Source organism: Pinus tabuliformis, chromosome 8 (assembly GCF_031772625.1).
Source record: "Pinus tabuliformis cultivar Carrire ecotype Pingquan chromosome 8, CPIR1, whole genome shotgun sequence".
NCBI lineage: Eukaryota > Viridiplantae > Streptophyta > Pinopsida > Pinales > Pinaceae > Pinus > Pinus tabuliformis.
The window spans coordinates 207889912-207899916 of record NC_142294.1 but is presented as its reverse complement, the minus strand read 5'-3'; positions in this window follow the sequence as shown (position 1 = coordinate 207899916).

The following is a 10005-nucleotide window of genomic DNA, read 5'->3' as shown; positions in this document are numbered from 1 at the left end:
GTGTAATTTCACCACAAGGGAGGCTTCTCGGTATAAGTCACCTAATAGATATTCTAAGGTAATAGCTCAAAGATGATATATAGAATGGGCTCAAAAAGGGCACTCAAGCTAATAACAAGGATAAATCCAATATGATAAAGAATAACATGCCCTCTAAGGAACCTACAAGGAAGGCATATATCCTAGATTTTGGATGATATGCTACAAAAATGACACACTTAGGTGTATAAGATCAAGTAAAGACTTGAAAGATAGGTATGATCAATAAATAGGGAGCCACAAGGCTTAAACAAGCCCTAAGTTGAATCCTTGATACTAGATTACGGTTTCCTAAGGTAGAATTGCTAAGGGTCTATGATGTCATCCCTAGAGATTCTATTCCAACCATGCAAAATGAAATTTTTAAATGTTATGGGGTTCAAACAAGAAGAACAACCTCAAAAAAAGCCAATGCTTCAACCCTAGTTAAATTTAGACTTATGCCCTAGCCCTAGCAACTTGCCTTGAAGGGCCAAACTTGGTTAAGAAAGAGAGAAAATATGAAGTTTAAATAGTTTTGACCACCTATGTGGAAATTGATGCCTAATAACTACTTGGGTGATGGAGTCTAATAGAAAATTACTATGGAGATATCAAACCCTTGAAAGGAATAAGGGGCGAGACCCTAAGTTTCCATTTTTAAAACCCTGGCCGTCATTCAATACATAGATAATATCAAGAGAAAATATCTCTAGGAGATTCTCAAGTGTTGAAGGAAATGTAACTAGGTTCGGTCTTCATAAATGTAATTTTGATATTTGTACTTATTCAAGAAAAGAAATATTATTTTTATAATATATGTCAATGAGTTTCTTGCTCATTGAAATAGGTCTAGCACTATTTAAAGTGCTATAGGTGAGTCAAATAGTCAAAAGAATAGGTTGAAAACCTTAAGGGCATGTTATACCTTGTATGTGTATGTATTATGGTCTAGAGAATACCTCCAAGCAAAGTCACAAGCCTCCTCCAAGAAATGACATCATAAAAAGAAGAAATTCGAAGCATAAAAGTCAAGTCAACCTCAAGTCCGCCTAAAAGGAGCAAAATCCTATATATAAGAGTCGTTTCACCTCTCCAAGACAACATAATTCATCTCTGAAATCAGCGCAGAAAACAAGGAAGAAAAAGGGTGATCAAGTGACAAGAAAGGGAGCCTCTAGTGCAACGTACAAGGATGAATCTAGGCTGAAGTTGAAGGGAATTTTTTCTAGGGTAGAAAATAGTCACACGTGCGAGAAACATAGCCTCTTCCTATGGTCATTACAACACTATCATTACAGTCACGTAATATCATTGTTTGGGAAATCTAAGAAGGCCTATAAGGCCCCTCACTCAAGCGTAGAAGGAGCTCTCTCAAGTGAAGAAGGAAGAGGTCTACATCACAAACAAAATAATCACATGTGCAAAGGTAAAGAGGTTGTCCCTGCTATCATAATAACAACCCTCCCTTGACAGTCATAAAGGTTCATTGGTTGGCAAAGAGAGTGAAGGGATCACCATAAGGGAAGGGTGTCATCAAAGGTATGTCTTCTAGAGAAAATATAACAAGAATTACCAACAATTTAAAGAAGAACAAAGTGATGGAAGAAGGAAGATGAAGTGCCGGAAAACGAAGTGTCGGGAAATGAAGTGCCAGAAGAAGTGTCGGGAAACAAGGTGCAGAAAGAGGGAAGGTCTTGACTTGTGCTTGGAGGATATTCTTTTCAGGGGTATAGGTTTTGGCATTGATCAATAGAAGCTTCAATAAGAGAACTTCACTAAAGGGTTTTCCTCTCAAGAGAAGAGAGGTTTTGGCCCTGGAAGAGAGCCAACAGCTTGTGTTCTTGTGTTTATGTTATGGTAGCAGTTTGATGAAGTACACACATATGCACTAAGAAGAAGAAGAAGAAGAATAAGATAATAAGGAAAAGTAAAAATAATCCACAAATTGTTATCAAGTAATGAAGAATCACACTACACTACTTTGCCCTAGATTCTTCAACATCAAGGGATTCTCAAGATTTTGAATTAAAGCATGCAACATTTCACCAAAAGTTTCATGTAAAGATATGTATTTAGAAAAGGGATATAGAAACCCTAGAAAAACATATTGAATACAATAACCATAAAAATATATTCAACAATAAAAGTACTCACAATATATAAATGAACAATCATTCATTATCCTAAAATGGTGTCTCCAAAATAAGGACTAGTCTCCAATAGCAAAATATCCACAAAGTTCACATCTCCACAATAGTAACAAAGTAAAAGAGTTAGATCGAATTCTTCTAGAAAGCTAAAATAGTCCACAAGTGATGATGAAATGAAGCATGAGGTGACCTTTTATTTATATGAGGTGTACGCACATTCTCACACTCTATACAAAAAGGGTCACCAGATTCTAGCAAATATCAAAAGGTACAGGGGGTAGGATGTAGGATGGACTAGCATCGCTATGATTTAGGCTTATTCCCTTCTTGGCACAAATATACATGAGGTTAGAATACCTAAACAATGTATACTCAAAATGCATATTCAAATGTTTCTTCCTAGTCCTAGTCCCTGATAGATTCTGAAACATCATTTGGGTCAATGATCTCAAGCCATATCTCTACACCTACAATTCAAAAACATGTGTCCCTTATGTTATCACTCAATGATCATATCAACTCCTATGTTGGGTCGCCCAAATGCCATCTTTTTACCAACCTTTCAATTCACTTTTAAACCATATTTCTCTTTCCCATACCCTTACTTTAAACTATTTTCATGATTACATCGGGTTTAGACTTATTATTTTCCAATGCATATGTTTTGGTGTTTTTGAGTGAATTTATGATTAAATTTTGGAAAAATAACATGTTTTCACTTATATATGGAAGTGGGATGAGTTTCGTGATGTTTGTAGGTGTATTTGAAGACTTCAACAAAGTCATATTTGAACACCAAGCCTCAAATTCGAAATTAGTCTTCAACTCCTTGAAGATTTGATGAAGATTTGGGAGATTCCTTCAAGCATACTTTATGGAGAAGAATTATGGAACTTTTGACAAGATTTCTTATCAATGAGATTAGATATTTGTGAGAGGATTTGTAGAGATGTTACTTGCTAAGCGTTAGTACATGGTTGTAACCACATGAGACATTTGTGGATTTATGAGAGATTTGTGGATCTCAGATCTTTGCTAGTTATCTCAAATTTATGTATAAATAGGAGTGCCTCCTCCATTCCAAGAGGAGGACTCTTGGAGCATGTATCCAACTTATGATGGAATAGAATAAAGCTTCATTTTACATAAATTTCCATTCTATAGTTTTAGATGTAAATTTCTATAATCATTTATATTTTGGACTTGATCTCATTTCAGTGATTAAGTTTGGATAAAGAAGAACAAACTGGGCCTCCAAGTATGAGCCTCTTCTTTTTGGACTTGGACTGAAATCTGTTTCTATGCGTTCATTTCCTCTTGCTTCCTTAAATTAGTTGTTATGCTTTATGGTGTGTTTGGTTTTAGTTGAAAAAGAAATCAAAGGAAGGACAACCATGATCTCTAGATATAGAGCCTCTTCTGTGTTGATTCTGATTCAGTTAAAATCATTATTTTCTTATTTATGCATGTAGATCAAGTTTTCATGGATTTACAGAATAGTTTGTCACTTTGATCTTAGGAGAATTGAGCTCACTCCAAATGGATCAATGAAGCATTTTATTTCATTACAAATAGTTGTGAATATTGGTTAGATTTATATGTTGGATTATAATCTTGATTTTTGATAGGTCCTGTGAAACATTACGAAGAGACCACCTGTAAGGGAGCTTAATGTTTTCTGGCCTACAAAAACCAAGTTTGCTTAGCTTATAGTCAGTTTCCTACTCCTGCATATATTTTGCTGGCATCATCACAAGCGTACGAGTATCCCTGGTTGATAATTTAATGAAAGCAATTTAAGCAATTGAATTTCCCAACATCCTCAAAAATTCCTCCCAACTCTATAATCTTGTTAGGTCCTTATAATACTAGTGATTCCCTTATTACTATTGTCATTGTAGCCCTTATTGTTATTATTGTGCCCCTATTGTCCCCATATTTTTATTAGCGTGCCCCATAGAAAACCAATATTGTTATTGTTGTGCGCTTATGTTATTAAGGTTATGTCGGCTTGATTATATTGTGACCCCTTAGACTCCTATATATAGAAAGGAGGTTTAGTCATTTCAATCAACCAAGAATTTTTCATTTGTGTAATTTAAAGGAGGTTTCTCCCTCAAAGAGGCTGAATTATAAGGCGTTGATCTATATTTTCTATCTTTTTGTGAGCTGGTTTCATAACATTTGGTATCAGAGCTTTGGATTCTAGGGTTTCGTTGCTCCAAACAGGTCATCGTGGAAGTTTCGCCAAAACTTTTTCCTGTGGCGTTTCAGAAGCTAAAAAAAAAACCCATTTGATCCGAAATCATTTTGAACTTTGTTTCCAAATTTCAAAGCTTGTCTCGCTATATTTTCATAGATATGATATGAGAAATTTAGGGTTTTTGCAGACTCCTGAATTACATTCCAAACGGGTGACTTGGGGAAAATCGTCATAAATTTTGTTCTGGGCATCAGATTGAAATTTTGTAAGAAGTTTCAAAAAGAGGACGAGCTGTAGTTTTTTGTATATCAGTTTCAGTACTAAGGTTGAAACAGGGACACGTGGCACTTCATACAAGTTTTCTCTACTGAACTATTCTATAATCAGGACACCGTGGGAGATGTGGCATAACTCTTCCTTGGAGAATCCAATCTTGATCAGACTTCCAGGGTTAGAAAGAGGACTCAAAGGGCTACTGCGGGATGAGATTTTAGATATTCAATATCTGCAGCTACAGAGATACAACAAATTCAATATTGAGATCTTAAATAGGGAAAAAAGGTGTGTAGTTTTTTTAAATTTTGCATACGATTGGTTTGAAAAAATAGTTTGAAGGAATTCAAAGGGCATAGTGAATAATTATTAACATTAATTGATGCCCCAAAGAAAGGAAATGGAAAAAACTAATAAGAAACTTGAAATCTCTAGCATGACTCATGAATAAGAGGAAGAAATGCAACTTGATATACCAAAATTACAAGACCAAGTACAACAAATTTCACTCTCACAAAAGGTAGTTGAAGCCAAGATGAATGGCGTGGAAGCTAACATGAATGGCATGGAAGCTAATATGGATGGAATGGAAGCCAAGATGAATGGCATGGATGTTAAGATGGAAGAATTGAAGATAAATTTGAAAGAGTTGCTACAAGAAATGGTTACTAATGGTGAAAGGGTATTAAAGGGAACTCATGATGAGAACAAAAGAAATGTTAATCATGATTTCATAGACTCTAATGTGGGATTGAAGACCCACGATGTTCCAAAGATTGATATGAGGAAGTTTGATGGCAAGGATCCCGGAACATGGACACTACAGACGGAGCAATTTTTCGATCTCCATAATGTGAAAAACACACAAAAGGTACATATTGAAAATTTATATTTGGAACCAAATCAGTTTGTATGGTATCAATGGCTTTTCTCTCGTAAACAAATTATCACTTGGGAAATTTTTTTAGAAGAAATGATAGCACATTATGAGGATACAAAAAGCAACACCATTTTTTGCCAATTGATAAATATTAAACAAAAGGGTTCAATGATGGAGAACACTGAGGACTTCCAAAAATTGAACATAAGGGTAAAATCTATTCCAGAGGAGCATAGGATTGATGTGTTCATAGGGACTTTAAAGGATAATATCCAACATGAGGTTCACCTTTGGGAACCTGATTCATTGGAGAAGGCATTCAGGTTAGCAAGAAAAATGGAAAGCAAAATTATGGCAACCCTTAAGCCTACCACTCACAAATATAAATATGGAAGTGTTGTTTCCCCTAGGCTTCCACAACCTACAAGGTTGAAACCATAATAATTGGAAGAAAAAAGAGCAAAAGGGCTTTGTTACAGTTGTGATAGAAAATACACTAAAGGTCATAAGTGTGCTGAGAAGAAATTATTCTACATAGATTGTGAAGAGGAGGAAGAAAAGGAACAAGAAATGTCAAAAGAAGAGGATATACACCAGGAACAAACCCTAGATAAAGAAGAAATGAATTCGATCATATCTTGTAATGCATTGGTTGGAATTACCACTCCTCAAACTATCAAGATATAAGGACATATCAAGAAGAAAAGGGTAATAGTGTTGATTGATTCAGGAAGTACCCATAATTTTATTCATTGTAAGATAGCCAAGGAATTGAATTGCTTCCTATATCCAACACCAGAGTGTCAAGTGATGGTTGCAAGTGAAGGAACCATAAATTTCTCTGGAAAGTGCCATAATATCAAACTATCCATGGAAGAATATGTATTGAATAGCCCAATGCTTTCCATTCCAATGGGTGGTGTTGATGTTGTACTAGGAGTCCAATGGATACAATCCTTGGGAACAATAGCTTTTAATTTTCAAGAACTTTTCATGAAATTTTATGCGGAAGGAAAGGAAGTTGAATTAAGGGTTATTGCAGGGAAACCAGGAAAGATAATCATCTCTAATGGTATGACAAAGCTTATAAAGAAGGAACAACAAGGGGTAATTGCACAATTATGTTCGCTAGAGATTCCCACATCGAAATCATCTATTTCTCCAGATCTCCAAAAAGCCTTGGACAATCATTCCCAGGTATTTGAGAATCCCAAAGGCCTCCCACCTATTTGTGATCATTATCATGTTATTCATTTGATTTGAAGAAGTGTTCCTCCAAACATCATGCCGTACAAATATCCCTATGCCCAAAAGAGTGAAATTGAACGTATGGTTTTGGAAATGCTAGAGGCGGGTATAATTCAACCTAGTCAAAGTTCTTTCTTTGCTCCAGTAGTATTGGTGCACAAGAAGGATGGATCATGGTGCATGTGTCCAGATTATAGTAAGCAAAATAGGCTCACTATTAAAGATAAATTTCCCATTCCTATCATTGATGAATTATTGGATGAATTGAATGGATCAATTTACTTCACCAAGTAGGATCTTCGTTCAGGATATCATCAAATCAGAATGAAGGCTGAAGACATTCCGAAAAAAACATTTAGAACTCATGAGGGTCATTATGAATTTTTGGTCATGCCTTTTGGCCTTACCAATGCACCTTCTACATTTCAAGGTTTGATGAATTCCATTTTCAAACCCTTCCTTAGAAATTTGTGTTAGTATTTTTTATGATATACTAATCTACAACAAGTCTAGGAAGGATCATGTTCAACCTCCTGACAGGGTGCTCAAACTATTGGAGGAGAAATAATTATATGCGAAAAGCTCCAAATATTTCTTTGGAGTACAAGAGGTGGAATAACTGGGTCATATTGTATCTCATGAAGGTGTTAAGGTAGACCCTAGCAAAATTAAAGCCATTAAGGAATGGAAAATCCCCACATCCATAAAGCATCTGCGAGGATTTCTCGGGTTGACAAGGTATTATTGCAAGTTTGTTAAGAATTATGGGAGAATAGCAGCACCTCTAACAACATTATTTAAGAAATATTCATTGTCATGGACCCCAGAAGCAACAAAGGCCTTCGAACATCTTAAAGAGGCAATGTGCCAAGCACCGGTCTTAGCTACACTGGAATTCACAAAAACCTTTATTGTGGAATGTGATGCTTCAGGAAATGAAATTGGTGTTGTTTTAATGCAAGACGAAAGACCCATTGCTTTCGAAAGTCATCCAATCAAAGGAAAGTATTTACATAAAGCTATTTATGAGAAGGAAATGTTGGCAATACTACATGCACTTAAGAAGTGGAAACCCTACATAATGGGAAGACACTTCAAGGTAAAAAAGGATCATGATAGCCTTAAATACTTTTTAGAACAAATATTATCCTCTGAAGAGCAATAAAAATGGGTCACAAAGATGTTGGGTTATGACTTTGAAATCGTCTACAAAAAAGGGAAGCAAAATGTTGTGGCAGATGCACTCTCAAGAAAGGATGATGATGTGGAAGCATTGATGTGTGCCATTTCTATTATCCAACCAGATTGGATAAAAAAAGCAAGGGATGAATGGAAGAATGACGAAGAAGTGTGGGCACTCATTCAAAGGTTACAACAAGATCCCAGTATTGATACATTTAGCTGGAAAAATGATTCGTTATGGTACAAAGATCGCTTATACCTATGTAAGAATTCCTAACTCAAACAAAATATTCTCACACTTCTCCCTTAGGAGGGCACTCAGGATTTTTAAAAACTTACCACAGGGTTAAAAAGGATTTTTTTTTTTATGGCCTTAAATTGAATATTCAAAAGTTCGTGGCAGAATGTTTGGTTTGCCAACAAAATAAAGTTGAAACAATTAAGACCCCAAGTCTATTACAACCTTTGTCCATTCCAAGCCAACGATGGGAGGAGGTTTCAATGGATTTTATCACAGGCTTACCCAAGTCCGAAGAAAGAGTGTCATCATGGTGGTAGTTGACAAACTTACCAAGTATGCATACTTTCATGCATTATCGCATCCATTTAAAGCCAGTACAATTTCTACTGCATTTATGGAAAGAATTAAAAATCTACATGGAAACCCAAAGATTATTGTAAGCGATAGAGATCCCATTTTCACTGGAAATTTTTGGACAAAATTATTTTCTTGTCTCAGTACTCAGTTAGCTCATAGCTCATCTTATCATCCTCAATCTGATGGGAAAACTGAGATAGTAAACAAATGTTTGGAAGGATATCTTCATTTCTTTGTATCTGATAAACATACACAATGGGTCAAATGGTTGCCTCTGGCTGAATGGTGGTATAACACTTCCTTCCATACTGCAGCAAAAATGACCCCATTTATGGCACTTTATGGATATCATCCACCATCCATCACATCATATTTAAGAGAAAATTCTAAGGTTGAAGCAGTGGAACATCACATCGAGCATCAACAACAGGTTCTCCAACTCTTAAAGGATAACCTCACGTTGGCACAGAATAGAATGAAACAACAGGTAGATCAACATCGCAGTGAAATAAGTTTTGATGTAGGTGACTGGGTATTCCTACAGCTACAACCATATAAAAAAAATTCCCTCAAGCAATCTAAGAAGGATAATAAATTATCACCAAAGTATTATGGTTTGTACAAGGTGTTGCAAAAGATTGGTACTATGGCATACAAATTGGAGCTTCCTATAGTTTCCCGAGTGCACCTAGTTTTCCATGTTTCATGTTTAAATAAGGTTATAGGTGACAAGCTCCCAGTTCAAACAATATTTCTAGAACTTGACGAGGAAGGAAAAATCATATTGAAACCTGAAGCAGTCACAGAAACAAAAACTCGAAAACTACGATCAATTATGGATCATCAAGTGGAAGAACATATCCGCTAAAGATTTGACATGGCAGGATGAGAATTTTATACAGAAGCATCCAGAACTACTCAAGAGTTGAGGACAACTGTTTTCTGAAGGAGAGGGGCATGTTAGGTCCCTATAATATTAGTGATTCCCCCATTACTATTGTCATTGTATCCCTTATTGTTATTATTGTGCCCCTATTATCCCCATATTGTTATTAGTGTGCCCCATAGAAACCCACTATTGTTATTGTTGTGCCCTTATGTTATTACTGTTATGTCGGATTTATTATATTGTGACCCCTTAAACTCCTATATAGAAAGGAGTTTTAGTCATTTCAATCATCCAAGAATTGTTCATTTGTGTAATGTAAAGGAGGTTACCCCCTCGAAGAGGCTGAATTCTAAGGCATTGATCTATATTTTCTATCTTTTTGTGAGCTGGTTTCATAACAAATCTCCTCAATTGTTTACACCAACACATCTTTTTGATCTCTTTCAAGGTTGGCCAAATCTCCTTTTTTTATCTCATCTTATGCATTGTTCCATATTCTAAATGCATATCGACGCTAGATTTATACAAAATTTGCACCCTTTTAATCTTGTTTCTACTATC